A 24985-nucleotide genomic window follows, 5' to 3' on the forward strand; every position below is an offset into this window, starting at 1 on the left:
ATGCATCCTTTATCAAAGACTGTGTCATAATATCAACAATCAACACCCTATGCATCCTTTATCAAAGACTGTGTCATAATATCAACACACTTTTGCATCCTTTATCAAAGACTGTGTCATAATATCAACACACTTATGCATCCTTTATCAAAGACTGTGTCATAATATCAACACCCTATGCATCCTTTATCAAAGACTGTGTCATAATATCAACACACTTATGCATCTTTTATCAAAGACCCTGTCTCATAATTCAATGCACAATGCATCCTTTATAAGACAAAACCCTTGTATCATAACATCAACACGTGTCCATGCATGGTATATTAAAGACCATGAATCAAAACAAATGCACTATGCATCTATCACAGACTCTGAATCATAACATCAACCAATATGCATCATTAGGCGAGAACCTGTATCATAACTTCGTCAATATTCCACAACACCAGATTTGACAGCTCCTATAATGATAGCTGTGAGCTATTACCCCAGTGTCGATAAAGCCAGCTAATGGAGTACTAGAAGGCAACTGTTACCATTAACCCATTTCCTATGATTACTGAAATTAAGGTTTCAGTTCCTAGCAATTATCTCCCATGTTGTAACAAGCAGCATGTGACTAGCAACTTGCTCCACAAGCATCAAACCAACTTCCTACAAACATGGAGCTAATTAAAATTTATATCGGACATGGAAATGGCTTTTTTCTGCACCACTTTTTGGATAGAAACCAAGATTACTCATCTTATCCAACTTTCATTACATCAGGAAGTGTTTTCAGTTATACAGATCACTTGAAGACACATGCAAAAGATTGAGAACAAGGGACAGAACTTTATGAAGTCAAGGAGGTGAACAAATTATCACCAAGGGTTGTCAGGATTCATCTTATGGTTTTAAAGAATTGACATGTCCCAAGAACCGTAGATGAGTGAGTGAGTGAGTGAGTGAGCTTAGATATCAGGAGGACCCCATGGGCTTCACACCAACCATAGATAGAGCTAGGTATGAGATGAAACATTTCAAAAGAAACATTTTCATTCTCAAATCAAATTTTCAAAATATTCTCCCTAACCTTGGGCATCTCTTTGTAAATCTCACCTTATCTTCACAGTAATATCAAGTGTATACCAAACATGACTGAGATAGAAATTCTGCTTTATGAATATTAGTCATAAAATTTATTGTTTCAATCAGAGGCCCTTATTGTGATTTAATATCACTGATTGTCCATAGACAAGTTTGTATTTTCCAAATCCACGATAGAATGATTGTATTATACCATCTACACCTTATCTCCCATTGTATAAGAAAAACAACCTTCAAATTACATCATACTGCTGTATATCAGATCAAATCTAAAGTCCATTGAGAATGCAATCTGTTGCCCAATTAAAGGGGTATTCTATTGTGACATGTGCCAGGCACGCTTTGACTATCAGACTAACAGCAAGTTGGATAAAAAATCAATACAGCTCTCAGATCTGAACAAAGAGCACTCCACAATTTATAATCACCCAGTTGCTCCAATGCCAGTGCAACGCAACACTTGAACCAATTCAGTTCACACATTTTTTTTTTCCCTGGAAGTTAAATGCCATTGCTTGAATCTTTTATTAAACAAATTTGTGACAAGACAATGAAACCAAATGAAATTTTATTTATTTAAAGCATCATATGAGTTCTATATTAACCCATACTTCTTTGAAGCAATTTCTTACACGACAACACTGTTGAGTGTTTATTTCAATAAATATTTACAGTAATGAATCTTTGTCCTGAACATATGATTTTAAAATTGTGCAATATAAATAAACATTTTCCTCTTTGTCTGTAGAAACACTATTTGACAAATTCCGATCCAAATAAATGTGTAGTTAAAATTTAAGTATGATAACTATAGTTTTATCTAACAGGTTATCAACCTAAGTAAGTCTAATTTTTTTACAGAAATGTGACCTAATAGCCTTGAGGAGTCTTGAGGTTTTCTGCTATATGATTCCTTTAAAAAACCAAATACCTAATTATTAAAAAAAGGTTACAAAATGGATTCCTTGACCTAAATTCCAAATTCGGAAACTGTCCATTCAATAAAAATGTGATCTTTCATATCACATGTGAAAGAGAGTGAAAATATTTTTAGGAATGTAATGAATAAATGCTTCATCTAGATTGACATCTAAATATACATTGTTTAAAAATAAAGTGTGCATATACTCACAATTTGGGCTGAAGACAGCCTTCATTAAGAATAACCTCAACAAGTCCGATAGACAGCATCAATGACATCAGCAAACATATCCTCCTAACACACTGCAACTCAATAACTCTCAGCACTTAATTGCACACCAATACCCACTGACTGCTTCACCGTCCTAAACAACCGAGGCTGTAGTTGTATCACTGCTTGTCATGTGGCTATATAACATGGCCAGAATGCTGCAACATGGCACCGTCAGGAACTGATTCCAACACAAAGCCTGTTATCATACACAGTGGCCATACTGTCGATAGTTCACGCCTGTGGAAATTGATGCAAATCTACATGACAAAAGCTGGTGATTATCACTGGAGTGACAATAGGGATGCAGGGCGGGACAAAGCAGCACTGGTTGACACAGTTTTGATGGCTCTTGGTGGTTGGACTTAGAAATGATTCTTTGTAAATGCACATTAAAATTAAAGTAGTGTGGTTATTTAATAAGGGTAATCACTCCAGTGTGAAAACTAGAACCAAAATTATTTTCATTTTATAATCACCCATTGTCTGATTGGACAAACATTGTTGTCGAAATACTCAAACAGTGTTCAAAAGTAACTAACTACATACTTTAATTGTTCTCATTTCAAAACCTAAGTCTGGTATAATTTTATTAAAAGTATAATTCTTATTTCAAAACCTAAATCTGGTATAATTTTATTAAAAGTATAATTCATAAAACAAATTTTCCTTGGTCAAAATACAGATTTAAGCAAAAAGAAAACAGTCTATTTACTAACAGTAATCATTATAGTGTAAAAAATACCTTAAATTTTATTTAAACCTGAAAATACAACCAATACAAATACAACCAGTGTTCTTAATTCGCCTTGTACAACAATACTGAACTGTTGATGCTCCGTAAAGAAGGCAAATCACAAACCAATCCTTCAATTCCATTAACACCCTAACCTAGTTTCAAAATCTTTTTGTTTCACATGAAAGAGATTGATGCAAATAGGTTTGAAAAAAACTTTAACCACCTCGTTTTGAAATTACAAGTAACTTCATTACTCATGTTATTTTCAGTTGTTTTATCTAACACTTGCTGTTCCACGATACAGAGCAGAATTTAACAAACATGACGAACAAAGGCAATATAATATTTTATTGGAGCTGCACGCCACTATGACCCTTCTCAATGCTGGGTGTCAATAGCACGATCAATAATACATCAAACCAGTTGAAACATGATATTCGTTTCTACAGTGATTAAATTACTCAAATATTTGCCAGCATTTACGCAGAAGCAGATTATATTTTTTAATGGATTTTTTTCTCGTCCGATATTCTCTTCTCAAGCTAATGTTTTTGTTAAATGGAAATCAATTTTCTACTTTAAAAAGCCGATACACAATGAATGAGAGGAAAACTACAGAAAGCCCTTGTACATGGCCTGTTGCCAGTGATGAGGTTTTGCAATGCATTGTGGGATGTGGTGACTAAGTTTTCATCCATGTTTTTAAATGTCCAGAGGTTGAAATTAACATCCAACATTTACAATCAAGATTTCTTAGCCCACTATAGACATGGCAGCTGTATAAATCAGTGACTTTTCTCCTCACGACATTAATGTTTGTTAAGGAAAAAACAACTTGTTGACAGATCCACAACTGATAAGCACAAATGCACGAACAGAACCGGGGACTGACGTAGGGTCCCAAGCGTACCTTGAGGATAAACGCCAAAACAATTCTTATGTTATTCAAAATTGAGATTTTCTGAAGTTCTTATGTACTAAACAATCACAGTGATGATTTTACATTGTATTTTAACCTTGTGTTCTAATTAACAATGTAAAACTAACCATAAAAGCCCAATCTTTTTTGTGGTTCATTTTTTAGTGATATACAAATTATTGTTACAAATCATGAGAATAATCATCACTACCATTAACTGGGAAAGTCTTAATTCCCAACTTTCACACATTTCTGCAGACTTTGGGCCAATACTTATAGATAAATCCACGAGAACATGGCCGAAGTTCCAGCCAAGGGGATATCAGGAATACAGAGTCGACTCTGTGTCTACTCGTAATGATGATCTCCACCCGAAGAGCGGAAGGTCGCGGGTTCGATCCCCGACCGCGTCATACCAAAAGACGTTAATATATGGTACTTGTTGGTCCCTGCCTGGCGTTCGGCATTAATGGGTACAACAAGGACTGGTCGGCTCGGAGTCAGTATAATGTGTCTGAGTGAGGTATTCATGCTTCACTGTGGCATGGTATCTCAGTGGGCTATCACTATAAAACCAGCTTAAGTCTGGGCTAGTACAAGCAGCCGCACATACACATACACACACATGCACGTCGTCATATGAGCGAAATATTCTCAAGCACGACGTTAAACCCAATTTCACCTCACCTCACCTGATGATGATCAACATTTCAGGACATCCTTTTGGACAGACAAGCTCCTGTAGTCGTTCAAGAGTTATGTCCCTTCCCCAACACCCAGCTAACTACTGGTGAACTATGTGTACGAAAAATATTTATCATTCCTATTTTTCAGTCACTGTTACCCCTTTTCATGAATACTGCATTTGCTCAAATGAGTTGTGACACCCACACAACAGTCTCACAGTGACCACAGAGCATTTAACTAGTATACCGGAGTCTGACAGTAACTTATAAGAATTTCAGACTGGTCTGTATTGTTGGCCTCAAGATAGCCATGTAAAAAAAAATTTAAATAGTTTTTTAAAAATTGGTATTGATACTGCAAATTTATTTTTTTTTAAATACAAAAGTTGAAATATGTGCTGAAGGCTATTTTCCAGCAACAGCTGCAGACTTTCAAAGAACACACAAAACTGATGAATTTTCTGATCTACTTGAAAACCATATCAGCTCAACTTTAACATTCAATTCATAGAACATATTGTATTACAGAATGCCTTAGCAATTCTGAGACCTAAACCTGAAATAAAACAAAATCAAAACTAGCTGAGAGGGACTGGATACAAAAATGTGAACTCTGGTCAAAGGGAAATAACTCTTGCAACCTTCTTATCTGTTTTACTTGTGAACTGTCAGTCTCAAACAAGAATTTAAAAATTAGCATAGCAACAAGTTACAAATTAATATTTAAGCAGTTACAACATTATTTATTTCATACAAATATATACATAATTTCATGTTCGGATATTATTTGATCATAAATTGTAACAAACACTGACAAAACATCCTGGTTGTCATACTTGAACTAACTTTTCTCCTGATGCTGAGATTTGAACCTACGTACGACAATGTATTTCGTTTGTGGTTTCAAACTCACTACCAGTTCATAAACTGCGGCCTGATGCACGAACATCATTTGAAAGTCATACCTGGGAACTATTAGAAGGGAACTATTGGGAACTATCATTACTTTCAATGTATATAATAAATTATGTTGTTTTTTTACAAAGGAAAAACAGATAATAAACTGAAATGTGCAATCATATCTAAATATGTAGTAAAAATACAAATTGTCGTTGAATTGGTTAACCAACAGTTATATAAGACGAATATATGGTGGGCAACGTCTTTTTTATTGTATAACATGCCGTTTCTAGGCTACCTCTTGCCCCTGCTTCCGGTGATTCAACAGTTCTCCCCTCGTAACAAATAGTGAACTGTGTCAAAATTTTAATGATAGTTTGTTAAACAACTTGTTTATTTTTAGGACATAAATTCTGCAAAAAATCACAGAGTTGGTCTGATGTTTTGATTATGATCAGTGTTTCATTGAGTATTACATGTTTAGTAGTTTTCGAGTTAGATTGCAATTCATGGGGCAGATTTTGAGCCAAACGGACTATAGGCAGCCAGTATTTGTTGTCGACATATTTTTTCAATCTCTACCTTTATATTTAATAGCTTTTTTATCAGCATGTAAGTTAAACAGTTGAAACTAATACAAAGAAAATGCAGAATATATTCTCGACAACATATTAGCACTTGCAGCAGCACACATCCAACAGTCTGCTGAAACTGAATGTTTTTAAACTAACACAAACTTCATGTGTGCACGCATGTCACAGAACCATGGTTCTATGACTGCATTAATAAAATCATTTGCAACCTGTTTTTACCTTCAGACATATACCAACAAATCTTTAAACACTAAATCATTTTGGGCAAGTAAAGTCAACTCTGGGCTTGTGGCAATGTATGTTCACTAACCCAAATGTCAAAACAAGTAAAATGTTTTTAACACAGTCTGTAGATGACTAAAAACATTTCCTTCTGCAAGGTTTCTGTTTCTGAAACAAATCAGACCTAAAAACATAGTCATCACTGTGAAACAAAATGAAAGATAACAATGGCAAAATAACTAATTTGTTGTCCAAGATATTTTTTCTCAATCTCATCAATGAAAGATACAGCTTTTTGAGAAAGGGGGTGAAGGGACCTGGAATGGTCTCGAAACGTCGTAAGAGAAATTAAAAAGAAGTTTAATCCATAAAAATATCTTGGACATCAATGTACAACTTCTAAATGCCACTGAAAGACAACTAATTTGTTGTCCAAAAAGTGTTCTCGATGCTGGTTGCATGGCACAAACATAAAGAGAGTATTTTTAAGCATGCATCAATATTAATACGATTACTTTATCTGGAAACGTAAAAACAACATATTATTTGAAACAACAAAACATTATGATAAATGTCAGAGTACAACAATCACAGTCTTAATGAAGTATAAAATATAATATTTCAGAAGTAATAGTAATCTGAAAAGACTAATACCTTTAAACATAAAGCCTTAAACGTTAGACACATTAAAACAAAATAAGGAAAGTACAAGTTAGAGATAATATGTTAAATAATTAATCTATGAGGGGACCCTTTGCAGAAATACTATAAGAGAAACTTAAGATTACCTATGACCACACCTTTTTCAAAACTTGGTTTCAAATAAAATTTGGGGTATCTAAAATGTAACTTGCTTGACTTAATGAACTCCTTTGGGACAAAAATATGGAAAAGAAAAACATCTGAAATCCGAGTCTGATATCTGTTCAGCTGTCAGCAACACGAGACTGACTGACTGAGTTTGGTTTTACGCCGCTTTTAGCAATATTCCAGCAACATCATGGCGGGGGACACCAGAAATGGGCTTCACACATTGTGCCCATGTGGGGATTCGAACCGGGTCTTGGCGTGACGAGCCAACGCTTTAACCATTAGGCTACACCACCGCCCCTCAGCAACACGAGAAATAAGGAGGGTTCAATTTCTGGAGTCTTTCAAACTTGCTGCTGTTTCACATCAATCTTGGGACCCCTAAATCTTTCAGTTGGACAAAAGGGTTACAGGAGGGACCATTCTTTCATCTTTCAAGATATATAGAAATTACTTCTCATTCTGATACTGAAACAAAACACCAAACGATCAAAGATACACCTACTTTACGTTGGCATAGACGTGATCTTCTGGGGAAATGAACTCAACTTCTCCAGAAGCCTCATCAGGATCATCTGTACTTTCACTCCGTGGGTCCCAGTCCGGGGTCGGCAGATGCTGCTCAACTGATGAAGATACAGAAGAGGTAGTTGACTGGATAACAATCTCCGTTTTCTCTGCCATAAAATCCTCTGGTGATTTCGGTTTCGGTGCTGGTGGAGGTGGAATATTGGGCCTCCTTGAGTTCAGGGTGGCATTTGGGGGTTTGTCTGGGGGTGGAGGAGCTGATCGTCTTGGGATAGGGGTTGGCCGAGATGATGAAGACATTGATGAGGATGATCTGGTGAGGTCAGGCTCACTGTCATTGAGAGAAGATCCTGAGTTGGACAGATGGACAAATGCATTACTCACAACAGCTTCAGGCACAGAACTAGAGCTACCATCACCTGTAGTTTCATTTAGCGATGAAGTCCGGTCATTACTGGAGTCCTCGTTTAAAGACGATGAACGGACTCGAACCTCACGTACATCTTCTTGCTGTTTATCAAAATCCCATGATTGCCTCTTCCCACGTGAAAATTCATCACGTTTTTGATTGAGATCCCATGATCTCCTTTTGCCCTTGGGTTCATCATCGCGGTTTTGGAGATAAGTGTCAGCCTTTTCTATGGCTTTCTGAATATCTTCTTTACTTAGCCGATTACTTTTCGACGTCGTCTCTTCTTTCTTTGCCCTCAACATGACCACTGAAGTTTCAGAGTCATTTTCTTCATAAGCACTGGAATGTGAGTTTGAAAGACTTGAGTCCTGTTGCGATGATTCAGCCTTGTGGCCTAACTTTACAGCATGATCAGAAGCATCACTGCCTGGTTTAGATCTGAATTGGGAACGACTTGGTCGAGTCCAACCTGAAACACTTGATCTTTCAGGATCGCTGTTGGAGCGATCTTTACGTTCCTCTCTTTCTTCTAGCCAGCCTTTCTTCTTGTCATTCTCTCCATTGAGCTGAGATGTTCGGTCTCTGTCTGGAATGTTTGTATTGTCCCTGGTTTCATATCTTTTGAGCCATAAAGCACCGCGCGTTGACGATGAATACGATGGTGGAGGTTTATGATACGACTGTGACACTGTGGAAGACACTTGTGCATCTGTGATGTCCGATTGAAAACTAGGGCCTGAATTAGAACTTGCATGTATTGATGATAAGCTATCACTGTCTCTGAGGGAATCACCTTTTAACATTTCTAAAGAACCACACAACTTTTGTTTGCTTATACTGTCCAAGTTAAGAATCTTTGAATCAAGTTCAGTGGTACTTGATGATGATGATGAAGTTTGACATAGTGGGTCATAATCGAATGACTTTCTCGGTTCTGGGCTTAGAGGTTTGTGACGCTCTGGGCTCATGGTTTTGTGTCGTTCTGGGCTTGATGGCGACGTACTGACAGGTGACAGAGCAGGTGGTGTATGAGAACGTCCGAGTCGATTCGGTGATGGTCGCCGTATCCGAATATTACGTTCACGTTCTTGTGCAATTTTATTTTCTTGCTCCATACGAGCAAACATATTTCTTGTGTAGTTAAATCGCTGTACATGATTGGCTGCTTCGAGGAGGTTATCTGAAGGTGATACTTCTGTAGATTTTGAGGTGGGCGATACAACATCTGACACTCGCTTTCGTTTGATCTCGGGTGATTTATCCAAATCGCCACTAGGCCCTGGTTTGGTGTCCCGCTGCCAAGAGTTGGTTGTGGACGACGGAGCACTGAGAGGTTTCGTCAGTTTGATCTCAGGTTTTGAATACGATGATTTGTCTCCTGACATACTAGCCTGAAACATTTCCTTCATCTTGCTGACCTTGGAACGGAATCCACGTGACTGGAGACCACCTTCCTCAAATTCAAGATTTGACAAATCTTCCGGCGGCTGATTTTCAATATTTTCACGTTTCAAACTCCCACTTCTCGTACGACTCGCCTCCAAAACGTCTTTCCTATCTGACGTTGTGACAGTGCTTGTAGTGGCCATATTTAATCACATAATGCTGAAGAAATCATTTTAACGGATTCACAGTAATACAAACTAGTGATTTCCTAACAAGTGTTCAAGGAGACAGAAACATTAAAACACAATGATTGGGTGCCATTTGATAACAATTGCTTCAGTGTAAAAGGTACTTTCCACACAACTTTACATAGTGGGGTGTTCACAGAGCTGAGGCTGGAATCACTGGCAGACAAGGTCACATGGTGGAGTTGAGCATGTAAGTTGATTGTCTTTACGGAGGTGGTTATCAGCCTTGGTGAAGTGAGCACTGATATTCTTCCCCATCATGTCAGAACGGCCATCGATCGACCTGTCAGCGTCAGACTCTCCTGTACAGGCCTGAAACAAACAAAACTTCGTAAGTTTTTGTAATTATGAAAATAAGTGGAAATGAGGGTTTAGTGTTACAACACTTTTAGCAATTTACCAACAATATCACCCATGAAGATCCAAGTAGAATTGATCTTCAGCAACCCATGCAGGGGTGGAAATAACCCATTGCCCGACGTCTGAGTCCAGTGTTTTTTCCTGTCGGGCAAGCAAATTTGTATATCACACTGTACCGGTGTCCAGTTGACTTTCCAATGTTAATTATGTTGTTTATTTAAAAAATCAACAAGAAAACGGCTGGTATCATGGAAAATTATCAGGGCAAGTGATTTTACATGTGCCACTGTACCGGAGTACACTAGCAATTTTAAAGTTATTTCCACCCCTGCCATGCTTGTTGTAAAAGGCAACTAACAAGATCGGGTGGTCAGGCTCGCTGGCTTGGTTGACCCATGTCATCGTATCCCGATTGCGTAGATTGATGCTCATGCTGTTGATCTGGTCCAGACTTGATTATTTACAGACCACCGCCACATAGCTGGAATATTGCTGAGTGCGGCGTTAAACAACAAAACAACAAACAACATCACTACCAGAGACACTCGAAACAGACTTCACACATCGTACACAGCTGAATCGAAACCCAGATCTTTGGTTAGAAGACAAACACTTCAATCATTAGGCTACCCACAGATAGAAACTTAAGATTGCCCCTTGGCCCATGGCTAGTAGAAATCATCTCAGGCTAACAAAGTCATAATTTTCCTAGTCCTGAGGCTGTTTGGGGTTTTTTACACAAAAGTTATCCGTAAATTATCTATCTTCCCATGTCAGATGACTGTGCTAGACATTAGGGCTGCGCAATATAACCGGTTTACCGGTATTTACCGGTTCAGACCTGAAAACGATACGTATTGCGATACGCTGATCAAAAACCGGTATTTTGACTTGCATTCGAAAACTTCGTAACACTCGGAAATCTTTGGATATGTCTTTGTTTCATTTGTGCCAAATATTATTAGCATTTTTATTTTATCATGATTAAAAGTTGTTATTAAAGCTTAATCAAGCCTAGTAATTTTGTTGTAGTTTTTGCTCTATAAATCAAGAATTAACTTGATTATAAGTAGTTTTTTGTTTAAAAATACTTCATGAAATATATTGCAATACATATCGCAATACATGCTTTCGCATCGCAATATATCGCAATATGAAAATTCTCTATGCAATACCCACCCCTACTAGACATTAGGCACAACATGTAGTATCTTTCTTGCAATGAATAATGCATTCGATTCTGATTTACGTAAATTAGTGAAAACCCCAGGTACATCACAAATCACTAACTGGACCCATTAACATCGGACCTCTAACCACAATCACCTAAAATGTCTGAAAGAATAAAAACCCTAAAAACCTGAACTTACAATAAAAAATGTTTAACATTAAAATTTAAAAGATAATAGGTAAAATATTCTTTGAATCAAATTTAAGTCCAAACAAATATTACAACTATCTGAAACCTTCCATTTAACAAAACTGACGTTATTAAAAATCAAATGCTAAACAACCTCTTGAAAAACTGTGACTTGTGGCAGCTTCCCTGTATAATAATAGAAAGACACACCCAGTCAACATCTACTGATAACAAGCATATGACAGCGGCATTGTTGTTTATATAAATAGAAAGGATAGCTGTACATATCACGATCCCGATGTTTCTATATCAGTGTCATACACATCATAATGGATGTAACTGCAAAAACCCACATAATGACACATCTGCTGGATCTAAGTAATGACACATCTGCTGGATCTAAGTAGTGACACATCTGCTGGATCTAAGTAATGACACATCTGCTGGATCTAAGTAATGACACATCTGCTGGATTTAAGTAGTCACACATCTGCTGGATCTAAGTAATGACACATCTGCTGGATCTAAGTAGTGACACATCTGCTGGATCTAAGTAATGACACATCTGCTGGATCTAAGTAGTGACACATCTGCTGGATCTAAGTAGTGACACATCTGCTGGATCTAAGTAGTGACACATCTGCTGGATCTAAGTAATGACACATCTGCTGGATATAAGTAATGACACATCTGCTGGATCTAATGGATCTAAGTAATGACACATCTGCTGGATCTAAGTAATGACACATCTGCTGGATCTAAGTAGTGACACATCTGCTGGATCTAAGTAGTGACACATCTGCTGGATATAAGTAATGACACATCTGCTGGATCTAAGTAGTGACACATCTGCTGGATCTAAGTAGTGACACATCTGCTGGATCTAAGTAATGACACATCTGCTGGATCTAAGTAGTGACACATCTGCTGGATATAAGTAATGACACATCTGCTGGATCTAAGTAGTGACACATCTGCTGGATCTAAGTAATGACACATCTGCTGGATATAAGTAATGACACATCTGCTGGATCTAATGGATCTAAGTAATGACACATCTGCTGGATCTAAGTAATGACACATCTGCTGGATCTAAGTAGTGACACATCTGCTGGATCTAAGTAGTGACACATCTGCTGGATATAAGTAATGACACATCTGCTGGATCTAAGTAGTGACACATCTGCTGGATCTAAGTAGTGACACATCTGCTGGATCTAAGTAATGACACATCTGCTGGATCTAAGTAGTGACACATCTGCTGGATATAAGTAATGACACATGTGCTGGATCTAAGTAGTGACACATCTGCTGGATCTAAGTAGTGACACATCTGGATCTAAGGATCTGCTGGATATAAGTAATGACACATCTGCTGGATCTAAGTAGTGACACATCTGCTGGATCTAAGTAGTGACACATCTGCTGGATCTAAGTAATGACACATCTGCTGGATCTAAGTAATGACACATCTGCTGGATCTAAGTAATGACACATCTGCTGGATCTAAGTTATGAAAATATCACCACTGTCATAACTCAGTGTACTAAGGATAAGACACCAGGTTGAATGTTCTTCAGTTGCAATGTAGGAGCGTGACATTTGTGTAGATTCCATCACTGTTATCAATCAAATGTTGGTTAACGTTGTTAGAATCTATACTGTAACGTAGCTCCTCATTGTTGATTTAAAAATTGATCATCCGTATATCTTATCCTTACTTAGTACTCCAACTTCTAAATAACTCTAAAAGAAGAAACTTTGTGTACTTCTGACCTGCTTAGGTGTTTTCAGACATTTTTGTTTCAATGACACCTGAGATATAAAGTTAGGTTGAGTACAGGTGAGCTCAACTTTCCTATCATATCTGCCGTGTATGGTCATAACATGTAACTTATTAATACTGATGACATCTAATCATTGTATGATCTACCAAACAGGAAAATATGACAAAAACACTGACAAGATGCAAAGACATTTACCCAGTTCACATAGAAAATATTAAAAAATCCAAATTCATTTGGAAATCTTGTTGATTATAATACCAAAGTTCAAATAAATATTCATCTTAAAAATAAACATAAAAGAATCAAATAAAATGAGTATAAACTGAAGCTACCACAGCTTAGTAACACCAAATTTTACAACTTTAAACCACCAAACACACCTGGTTCTATATCCTTGTTTTGGCCGATCTTCGGTTTGATCAAGGACAACTGTCAAGCATCCTTCCATGACTACTAAAGTCCATCACAAAAGCTGACACCAGCTTAACAACAGGTTCAATTCATGCCGGCTGACCTGTAACCTCCATGCACATTCCTAACATACCAGAAACACCTGCCTGTTCATATTTCTCTGTCACCCACCCACTTCCAGGTATGTCATTACAGGTAGGCCATTATCACAGAAGTGTGGGTTGATCCAGGGTTATGGTTATCACCTCGATATCACGTCACAAACTCCTCTCTGTTGGAAAGATGGTACTTTTTGTACCCTGTCTGGTGCTCGACATCAAGGGGGTAAAATAACTTAAATAAAACTGACTGGATTGTATACTGAGACAGTGTACAAGGGACATCTTATCTCAGTGGGTGGGTGTCATAAAAATGTCACTAAAACTGATATTGGCATTTCGACATCTTATGCTGTCTGGACACATAATCCAGTGGAGAGAGTGAATGTTGTTTTATACTAAGGTCAGCAACAGCCCAGCAGTCTGTAAATAATCCAATCTTGGCAACCAGTGGTTGACATCATGACCAACGATCTGTTAAGGGGAGGTAATGATCAGTGTAGGAAACAGATAGCTGTCTGCATGGTATCATGCTTCTGATGACATAGTGGTGGCATAGTGATGAGATAGTGGTGGCATAGTGGTGGCATAGTTGTGAGATAGTGGTGGCATAGTGGTGACAGTAGTGGGCATAGTGGTGACAGTGGTGAGATAGTGGTGGCATAGTGGTGAGATAGTGGTGCATAGTGGTGGCATAGCAGTGACAGTGGTGACACTGGTGAGATAGCAGTGACTTAGTGGTGAGATAGTAGTCACATAGTGGTGGCAGTGGTGACATAGCAGTGACTTAGTGGTGACAGTGGTGAGATAGCAGTGACTTAGTGGTGAGATAGTAGTCACATAGTGGTGGCATAGTGGTGGCTTAGTGGTGACAGTGGTGACATAGCAGTGACAGTGGTGACACTGGTGAGATAGCAGTGACTTAGTGGTGACAGTGGTGACATAGCAGTGACATAGTGGTGACAGTGGTGACATAGCAGTGACTTAGTGGTGACAGTGGTGAGATAGCAGTGACTTAGTGGTGAGATAGTAGTCACATAGTGGTGGCTTAGTGGTGACAGTGGTGATATAGCAGTGACTTAGTGGTGATATAGCAGTGACTTAGTGGTGAGATAGTGGTGAGATAGTGGTGAGATAGTGGTGACATAGCAGTCACTTAGTGGTGACATAGCAGTGACTTAGTGGTGATATAGCAGTGACTTAGTGGTGACATAGCAGTGACTTAGTGGTGAGATAGTGGTGGCATAGTGGTGGCATAGTGGTGACATAGTGGTGACATAGTGGTTGCATAGTGGTGACAGTGGTGAGATAGCAGTGACTTAGTGGTGAGATGGTGAAATTTGTTCCTTTCTGCCCAACTGTCATCTAAAAATGTCATTGTACGCTGACAGTAACAATTATGAATCACACACTGACAGTGAGTCACTTACCTTCAAGCCTGACCTACCTGTGAGATTATACAGCTCTAAATGTTAAATCAGTTAATCTAAGAAAAATGACGCTGATTATCTCCTCTGTTTTGTACTACAAAAGAAGCCTGTAACTTCCAAGGCTTGTTACATCCTATGAGTCACCAGTCAGGCTTGTTGGTGGGGAAATTAGACCATACACTGACAGCGACCCGTCATTAGCCAGGCTAAATGTTAATTGTAATCACCGAATCCTAATCAACTGGGGATGTACTCTGGATCTTCAAGGGGAAATATGGCAGAGAACAAATATTGACTCCACATCCTGCTTTGTCAATCTACTGGTGTAACAGTAGCAACATAAAAATATAAACTTTTCAAACCAGTCAATGGAAACAAATAACGGTACATATTGAATATTACAAGGAAAGAGAACCCAATGGGAATTCAACATGATTCATGTAACCTGCAATTTTTAATCATGATTATTCAGCTATTGAAAAATCAGCATGATATGAACTTTCGCAAGCCGTCATTACATAACATACCATATTAATGAATCAGTCACAAGGTCCTTCTAATCACTTCCTGCTTCCATGTAAGTTGGCTACAAGTACACATCACTGAGAGTGAGTAACGGTAGTAACGTGATGAATGAACAAATTTATTCCATCCCCTACTCATCAGTGGACAAAGAAGGGCTCATGTATTTTGTCCATGTATGGATTTGAACCCAAGTCTATATAGTGATCAGCTACAGCTGAAGTTCATGGCTACCCTACCAGCTGCCTGTTATCCCACCCATAAGACTGTTACCAAATTAACCCTTCTGTTACCAGACAACATTTCTGTTATTCCAAACATCCTTCTGTTACCATGAACTGTTACCAGACAACATTTCTGTTATTCCAAACATCCTTCTGTTATTCTATCAACCCTACAGATAATCCAGTTATAATAGTCAACCCTGCCTGTTACCATCAACCGACTGTTACCCCACTGACTTAACTGTAATGCCATCAACCGACTGTTACCAGATCAAGACAATTGTATAATAGTCAACCCTGCCTGTTACCATCAACCCTACTGTTACCCTGTCAAATCCTTGTTACCCTACTGTACCTGAAGTCTAATCCAACAAGCACTATATTGTCATATATAGCTTCTCAAGCATGTCATACTCGTGAAGGTCCAGGTTAGAATATTGATCTTCAGTAACCCATGCTTGTCGTAAGAGGCGACTAACAGGATCGGGTGGTCAGGCTCGCTGACTTGGTTGACACATGTCATCGGTTCCCAATTGCCCAGATCGATCATGCTATTGATCACTGGATTGTCTGGTCCAGATTCGATTATTTACAGACCGCCACCATATAGCTGGAATATTGCTGAGTGTGGCGTAAAACTAAGCTCACTCACTCACTCAAGCATGTCAACAAATGAAATATGTTGATACACATAAACCATAATATATTCTTTTCAGAATATGTTTACTTCAGAGTCTCAGACACACCAGCTTCTGTAGAAGAAGGCACCATCATCAACAGAGTTTGATTCATTGAGTACACCAGATTTCATTTCAGTTTCAACAGCTGCATGTCTCACAAGTTATGTACCACTTTACACAGTCAACATTATATACTATTGTATTTAAAAGGTAGCACACTGTCCAGCCATCTTAAAAATATTCACTGCGAAAAATCCTCTAATTCATCATATTTCATGAATCTCTTAGAAGTGTATTCTAATCAATATCCATGGTCCCTATTATGGTGATCTACCTTCAGTTGTTGGCAATCTATAGCCGGTTTTTATATTGTATTGTCATTTATAGATCAAATATATTCGATTTAATTACTAGTCTTAAATTTATTCCTGTGATAATCTAGTTGTTTTACTGTCCTTTGTCGACAGGTGTTTTATAATGTACTTGTGTTTATTGTTAATTTATAACTTTTTAAGTCACAATATGGCTGAAATATTGCCGTTGTGACTATAAATTTTAACTCACTCACTCACTCTAATCAATATCTCCCCTGAAACCAAATACGTAACATGCATTATATCAGTGTTAATCCTGACACGAAACAAAAGTCAACATGTTGTATACATCATCTTCTACCAAATGTAATCAGTTGTGCAGCATGTAGTATGCGACAATCCCTGACCAATGGGTGTGTCCTGGCCGATCAATCACCCCCTGTCATGTTGACAACTCAGGTCATGTCCAGCTACTGGGAGGTTAGCAATCGGCTCAAGGTCTGGTTGAGAGAACAAGGTGTCTGGCTTTATGCCATGTATTTCCCCATGTCAACACACCTCCCACTTCAAAGGAATGGGTTTCAGCTCATTCACTGGTTTTCCATTTCAGTCATTGAGTGTAGCCATAAGTCCCAGCCAATTGAACATACACATAAAAAGTCAAATCCAGAAAACAGCAATCTCAATTGGGCCAAATATAAAATATGTTGTGGTTTCTTTTACACCTCTTTAAAATTTAGGGTAGGTAGGATATTATTTTTTATAGGCCTTATTAATATAACACATTCCATAAGGAGTCAAAGGCAAAAGAGAGATGAAAGTTACATGAATCGTCACTGAAAATAAACCTTGACCAAAAGTATTGGCGAAAGGACAATCTGAAACTTTCTTTTGACAGTTCTAGTGAGTAAGTGTAAAGGTGAAGTTGCGTCTAACATTATTTCATCTCATGATGTAGGGGAAATTACCAAAATCAAATCATAGTCCTCCATGAGATGAGTCAAAACTTTAACTTCTACACAACAGTCACACCTTCTGTTACATTAGGACTAAACTTTGAATACCTAGGTATAGGTACAATGAGTGAAGCCCATTTCTGGTGTCACTCACCATAATATTGCAGGTATATTGACTCCATTTAATTTATTTAATCAACTGTTCAAAATTTGAATAAAGGACCTGCTCAAGAAGTTCACAGTCTGTACCTGGAGAAAGCCAGCCATGTTGTTTCAACCTGAAGTATGACAAGAACATTACGCGGAGCACCCACCACTGAAATATTTGCACTAACAGCCCTCTTACACTGCTCCTCAAAAACTTTAATACAAAACACTTCAATCCCAAAGAAAAACAACGCTTCAGGAACACACACTATTTGCAGTAAGAAATGTTGCAAGAAAGGCTAAGGTCAAGTCTAAATATGACAGCTCTAAGCGCTGCCTCGAATCTGAACGATCCCAGGAGATCTCAGCATCCTCTGTGTCACATAATCCAAGGATGTCAAATGTTCCACTAATCCGGAGATCAACTGATGCGCCAGAAACTGATCCCTTGACAAAAGCTGATTACAACAATCAACATTTGGTCACTGTCGTACACACAGCTTCCCACACCTTGCTAGCATAGCCACAGACCTGGACCTTCTCTCGGGGAACACAGCTTCCCACACCTTGCTAGCATAGCCACAGACCTGGACCTTCTCTCGGGGAACACAGGTTTATATCACCTGGTACACAGCTTCCGCACACCTTGCTAGCATAGCCACAGACCTGGACCTTCCCTCGGGGAACACAGGTTTATATCACCTGGTACACAGCTTAACACACCTTGCTAGCATAGCCACAGACCTGGACCTTCTCTCGGGGAACACAGGTTTATATCACCAGGCAAGATTAAGTCATATCCAGGTTATGAAATCTTTCTTCATTTTTTAAGATATTCCTTTTTATCATCATAAAGATATACTTTCTGACGAAGTAAAGCATTAAAGCTTAAACCTTTTGTACAAGATGATACAAAACGGGTTCATTATTGGAGTAGTACTACTGAACTTCTTTTGCCCACAAATCCTCCAACGAGCAGACCCTCCACAAAGTTCATCACCTACAGGAATTTCATAGACAGGACGGCAGACAATCTTTAGTCCACCTCACGGCTTGAGTTTACACAGAAGACCAAGACAGTAATTCCCAGTACCTTGGAGAATGTAGCAACTGAGTTAGTATCATTCACAAAGTCCCTTACCATGGCGATACACCCCCCACAGCACACACTTCCCTCACAACCCATCTCAATCCTAACGGTCAACATGTCCAGTCAATACCACTGACCTCCCATCTTGGCGTGACAACAAAGTAAACCTAACTTGCTAATTGCCGGACTGTGGAGATTTTATTAAAGACTACTTGTCGACTAAGTAAAGGTGTAGGCTCCAAGGGGTTCTGGGATAAACCCTGCCATGAAACTGGCCCCATTATTACAGGAAAGGTTGATAATCCATCAGGCATTGACACATGGACGAGACTATCTACCCAGGTCACAGGGCTAAACTGTAGTCTTAGCCGGGCATTAAGGTCTTACAGTGTTGGTATGTGTACCACCAACTGATGGGCTGGATGTGTACTCAGTACATCATACACCTGGAATCAGCATCTGGGAGAGGGCTCAACCAATATAGAACTTTTACAGATCAAGGTTTGGTTTCACAAACCTATTGCTTAATGCTTCAATTTTAATTGGTTTATGTTAAGACATGGGAATCACAATTATCATAGTGCATAGATCACTTTTGTGAAGGGGCGGTGGGGTAGCGTAGTGGTTAAAGCGTTCTCTCATCATGCCAAATACCTGGGTTTGATTCCCCACATGGGCACACTTTGTGAAGCTCATTTCTGGTGTCCCTCGCTGTGATATTGCTGGGATTTTGCTAAAGGCAGCGAAAAACTTTGCTTCTGTGAAACAGGCTCATGGATAACAACTAATATTTCATCCATTTTCTGATTTTAATTTTGAAAAATTTAATCTGATTTTCATAAACTTTCAAGTTTTGAATTCAGTACTCTGTCCTATTTCTTGCAGAAAATAATGACTTAAAGCTGTCATATAGTTTAAGATATCAAGAAGCATCTGTGCAAAGGTGTTTGAAATAACACTTTAATCTACAGAGCACCTGACAACATTACTGTTAACTTTAGGACATTAGGACATGGAGACATTTAAACCAAATTTAGAATATTCTCATCACAACACATTCAGTATAAATGAGTACCCAATAGAATACTGCACCATAATCTTTTAAAGTGTGACTGTTTTTGTTTATCTGACTGACTTGTGGCATAATGTACACAATGAATCTTCCATTTTCAAGGGGCGGTGGGAGTAGCCTAGTGGTTAAAGCGTTCGCTCATCACGCCGAAGACCCGGGTTCGAATCCCCACATGGGTACAATGTGTGAAGCCCATTTCTGGTCTCCCCCACCGTGATATTGCTGGAACATTGCTAAAAGCGGCGTGAAACCAAACTCAGTCAGTCCATTTTCAAAAATAACACTCCTCCCCATACCAAGAATAGAGAAAATGTTGAAGAACATTGGGAGATAAAACATCAAACCGACAATTTCTTGCCAACCTTTAATTTTCAAACAGATACTGCCCACACTTGTGTTTGAATTTCAGCCCACAAAGAAGTTAGCAAGGATCTCCAGAGGAGTATATATTCAGGTCATAAACACACAAATTAACTGGGTTTATTCCATGTTTACCTTGGCAGCCGCAAGAAGACAGGGAGGATTTGAAATATATTGCCTTGGTATGAACAAAGGTGAACTTTCTTCAGCAAGCACTCTGTATAGGCACAGTGTTCTCTTTCATAATGTTTATCAATTTCAGAAAAGGATATTTTTACAGCTAGTTGCCACAACCTGGTGTCAAACTGATCATAAACAACATCAAAGACTTCATTTAATAACAGTCTCTACAAATGGATATTTAGCAAAAAAAGACCCTAACTCTTTACTTTTTTTACAAAATAATTATCAAATATTCAGATATTATCTCATCAAAAACTGCTGTTGGTGTGACATAACTATTTAACACTGTCATTACAACATTACAACCACTTGTTACATGAAAAAAGCAGTTATGTCCCTTTTCATACATAGGATGCAGGTCTTCATTTGCATGATCCCCAAATATATTGCATTACCTGCTCTGAATATTCTAATTTGCTTTGTAACTATTCAAGCTAATGTTACAAAAAGCGATCAATGTCTGTCACAAAGTACAAAAAAACTTGTCGTCAGCAATGTTCAAGGTCACGAAATGTTCAGGGTCAAGGAATTTCATTTAGCCATATCTTATTCTCGTCCTCTTCCAAATATGATTTTTTAACATTAGGTAATAAAAATGACTCTTGACATCTATCCTGAACTTAACAAAGCATAAGGCTACTATTTTATCTGTTGCAAAATATCTAAATATCAAGAAATTTTGAAAACAAAACCTACTTGCGAGAATTATCCTGTATATTCTGAAGATGCAAGACCACAGGTTTGTGTGTATGTGTTCCAGAGTATAGTGCACTTCAATCTCACTTGATGCAGCACAAACACAGATGGTGTGGACGGAATTAGACATTCTTACACTAACTGCACACCTTAAAAACCACTCTTCTCAAATCATCCCTCCCTCCTAACTCAACACTCTACCAGTGATCTCTACATTCACTCTCTGTTTGCACATAACGACAGTGAGAATCCAGTAGAGGACTATTTCCACTACTCCAACACCCAACCTGAAAGATTTTTTTGTATGGCAAAGCAAGCATTAGGGTTCATTTCGACAAAAAAAGAACATTTTTTGCCCACTTCGACTGACAGCTGTTTCTTTTTAAGCATGGCAGTTGCTAAAATGGATCAGCGGGAATTCCACCTTGAAAAGAAGCGTAAAACGTTTTGAGACGGACGTTTAAGGACCTGCTTGTGGACTATGTTTTTCCAACAATGCACACCCCTGTACGTGACAACTGCTGGCCGCATGGCTCCTTGAGTAATCATGTTGTGAGTGTCAATGGCAGTCTCCTACAAAGATGGTGTGCACACACGGTCGCATTCTGCCCTGCTGCCTACACATGCAGACACAATACCTGGTGCAGGTGACGAGGCGACACAACCAGCACATCGTGTGTTACCTGAACGTGGCCAAGGTACACTAATGGCTGCTTCCAATCTCTCAAGGTGACCCAACCAAGTTTTTGTAATCACCCAACCCACATCCCTGTAATAACTAACAATTATGTTTGTTTGTTTGTATTAACACTGCACTTAGTAATATTTCAGCTATATAATCTGCATATAATCGAGTGTAGACCAGATAATCCAGTGATTGATATTGTGAGGACTATTCAGCCAATCATAAAGTCATCTCTTACAGTGAGTGAGTTTAGTTTTACGCCGCACTCAGCAATATTCCAGCTATAGGGAGGCGGTCTGTAAATAATCGAGTCTGGACCAGACAATCCAGTGATCAACAACATGAGCATCGATCTGCGTAATTGGGAACCGATGACATGTGTCAACCAAGCCAGCGAGCCTGACCACCCGATCCCATTAGTCGCCTCTTATGACAAGCATGGGATACTGAAGGTTCACTCTAACCCGGATCTTCACTGGTCTCACCTCTTACAACTAGCACAAGCTGCAAGGGAACAGTTCAATTCCTGGATGCCCACGAGATTTAAGAATTACGACCTTGATAAAACAAAGCGAAACAATCAAGAAGAAATTGCGGGAGTGGCTTTGTGACTGAATGATGATTTACTCAACAGGCAGTAATAGTCAGACTGTATCACGTCAGCTTGTACATAGTTGAGCAAGAATCACAATTCACCAAGCAGACGTCAACTATGAAAAAATGCAAAGTGTCCTAAATGGGTATTTTGATAGTGAATATGTGTCTTTGTGTAACTTAGGAGAATTCCTGGTCGGATATTAGAAGGATGTTATTCTCATTTAACCATAGAGATTAATACCTTCTGTTTTCCACATCATAACTACATTCAGCCTGTTCTACTGGTAACTCAGAGGTCACTAGGTCAAGGTCAGATATTGGGGGATGATACAAGGCATAATGTGGAAAACAGAGGTCATAATAGTTCATCACTTCATACTAACCAAAATAGGATCAAAATCTGGCAATTATGAGTTTTCCCATCGGTTTCTAAAATGGCTTTCCCTATCAAATCTTGCAAACATTTTCAGATATGAATCAGTCTTCCTTGTAGTGTTTCTATGTTTCATATTGTCTACATGTTTCAAGTTAATGCAGTTTTCTTGATATTCTATTAAAGATTTGTTTACGCTTGAGGAGAGGGCATGAAGGTTTGCGTTCAAACTGCTTCATGAAAACATGACATCATATTGATAATAATAATACAATAACCCAAAAATATATCATAAATATTGATGCTATGTACACAGCTCAGCAGCCTGATACGACTTGTCATGCAACAGGAGTGATACGGACAGTGACGTGTCACTATTATGAGGGTGACAAAAAAACAGTATATATCAGGACCAATACATGGTGTATTTAGTGATAATACAACTGATCATATATCCCAATTCCCTGATGAACATACAATGTCAATCTTATAACATCCCTTGTTAAGAATGGTGAGTGAGTGAGTGGGGTTCAATAACACTTTGAACATTGAGTGAGTAAACTTGATCTACCCTGCACTGCCACATTCGCAAAAGAACAGAACCGATAAAAATGTTCACTATCTTAAAATCAAGACAGTTTCCTTGACGTCAGATGTTATACAAATGATTATATACCTAGCTGCGTCCGCCCAGACAGCGGAAGGTCGCGGGTTCGATCCCTGACCGCATCATACCAAAAGACGTTAAAATATGGTACTTGTTGGTCCCTGCCTGGCGCTCAGCATTAATGGGTACAACAAGGACTGGTCGGCTCGGGAGTCAGTATAATGTGTCTGAGTGGGGTATTCATGCTTCACTGCGGCATGGTATCTCAGTGGGCTAGCACTATAAAACCAGCTTAAGTCTGGGCTAGTACAAGCAGCCGCACATGCACATACAAACGCATGCACGTCGTCATATGAGCGAAATATTCTCAAGCACGATGTAAAACCCAATTTCACCTCACCTGTACCTAGCTCTACTGCCACTCTCACTGTCAGTATTAAGTGATGTGTTTATCAAAATATCAAAATTATTTTGAAAGACTCTTGTTCTTGTTTATGCATGAAAGTGAATATTTTCCCAATTTAACATTACACGATAAATAACCATGCAGACTGGCTTGCGCCGAAATGACAGACACCACTCGAAGTGTTCTTCATGTATAAGCGTAGAAGACAAAGTGTTTCAAATCACTGTCAACATCCTGATCTACTTAAACAACATGAACATGACAATCAACAGACATTTCCTCTCACAGACATGATTTCTATTTACATACCGTGACATACACTTAAACCATAACCATATTTTATTATTTCTTTAACTACCAATGTGCAGTAGAACCCCCTCCAGTAAGTTGGTGTGGTATTAGAATGTACTGTGACAAGCATTATTTGATTTACTCTACAGTGTAAGAAAAATATACAGAGAATACTACACGAGGTCTCATTACATAAGAATTATACGAAATGAGTGTTCTTCCTATGGTATCTGAAACCACAGGAAGGTCACGAGTTTCGTATAAATTGTATGTTATGAGGCCGTGTGTGGTATTTTATTTATTACCCACGTCCTACATGCATTAAATTGACAAAATAGCATATTTTTGTTAATTTTATGGTTTCAAACTGAAACCGGTTTCATAAACAGGTTGCGGAAGAATGTTGTTCTGTAGTACACTTTTTGCATGACGTCACACTTTAATGACGTCACTACGCCTTGCTCTTCTGCCCCCTTGGTAACCGACGTCATGATGCATGTCAGTTATCATCGCCTCGTACAGCCTCCTACGTTAAACTACTCTGTAGCACCCGGTTTCTTAGTTTTCAGTTGCTTCACTCAGCTAACCTCACTGGTGGAAACTCTGTGT

General features: G+C 38.6%; 1 protein-coding gene across 1 annotated transcript in view; it reads right to left on the reverse strand.

The window, feature by feature from the left end:
- The window catches only part of LOC124254758 (neurabin-1-like), a 124289-nt gene that overhangs the window by 65203 nt on the left and 34101 nt on the right, over window positions 1-24985 (reverse strand). The window contains exon 2 of the transcript XR_006892544.1: window positions 7659-10039. The gene's annotated coding sequence lies outside the window, so the exon portion shown is untranslated. The remainder of the gene's footprint in view (window positions 1-7658; window positions 10040-24985) is intronic.

The sequence above is a fragment of the Haliotis rubra genome, unplaced genomic scaffold (assembly GCF_003918875.1).
Source record: "Haliotis rubra isolate DU_JTF1 unplaced genomic scaffold, ASM391887v1 Scf580, whole genome shotgun sequence".
In the NCBI taxonomy this organism is placed as follows: Eukaryota; Metazoa; Mollusca; class Gastropoda; order Lepetellida; family Haliotidae; genus Haliotis; species Haliotis rubra.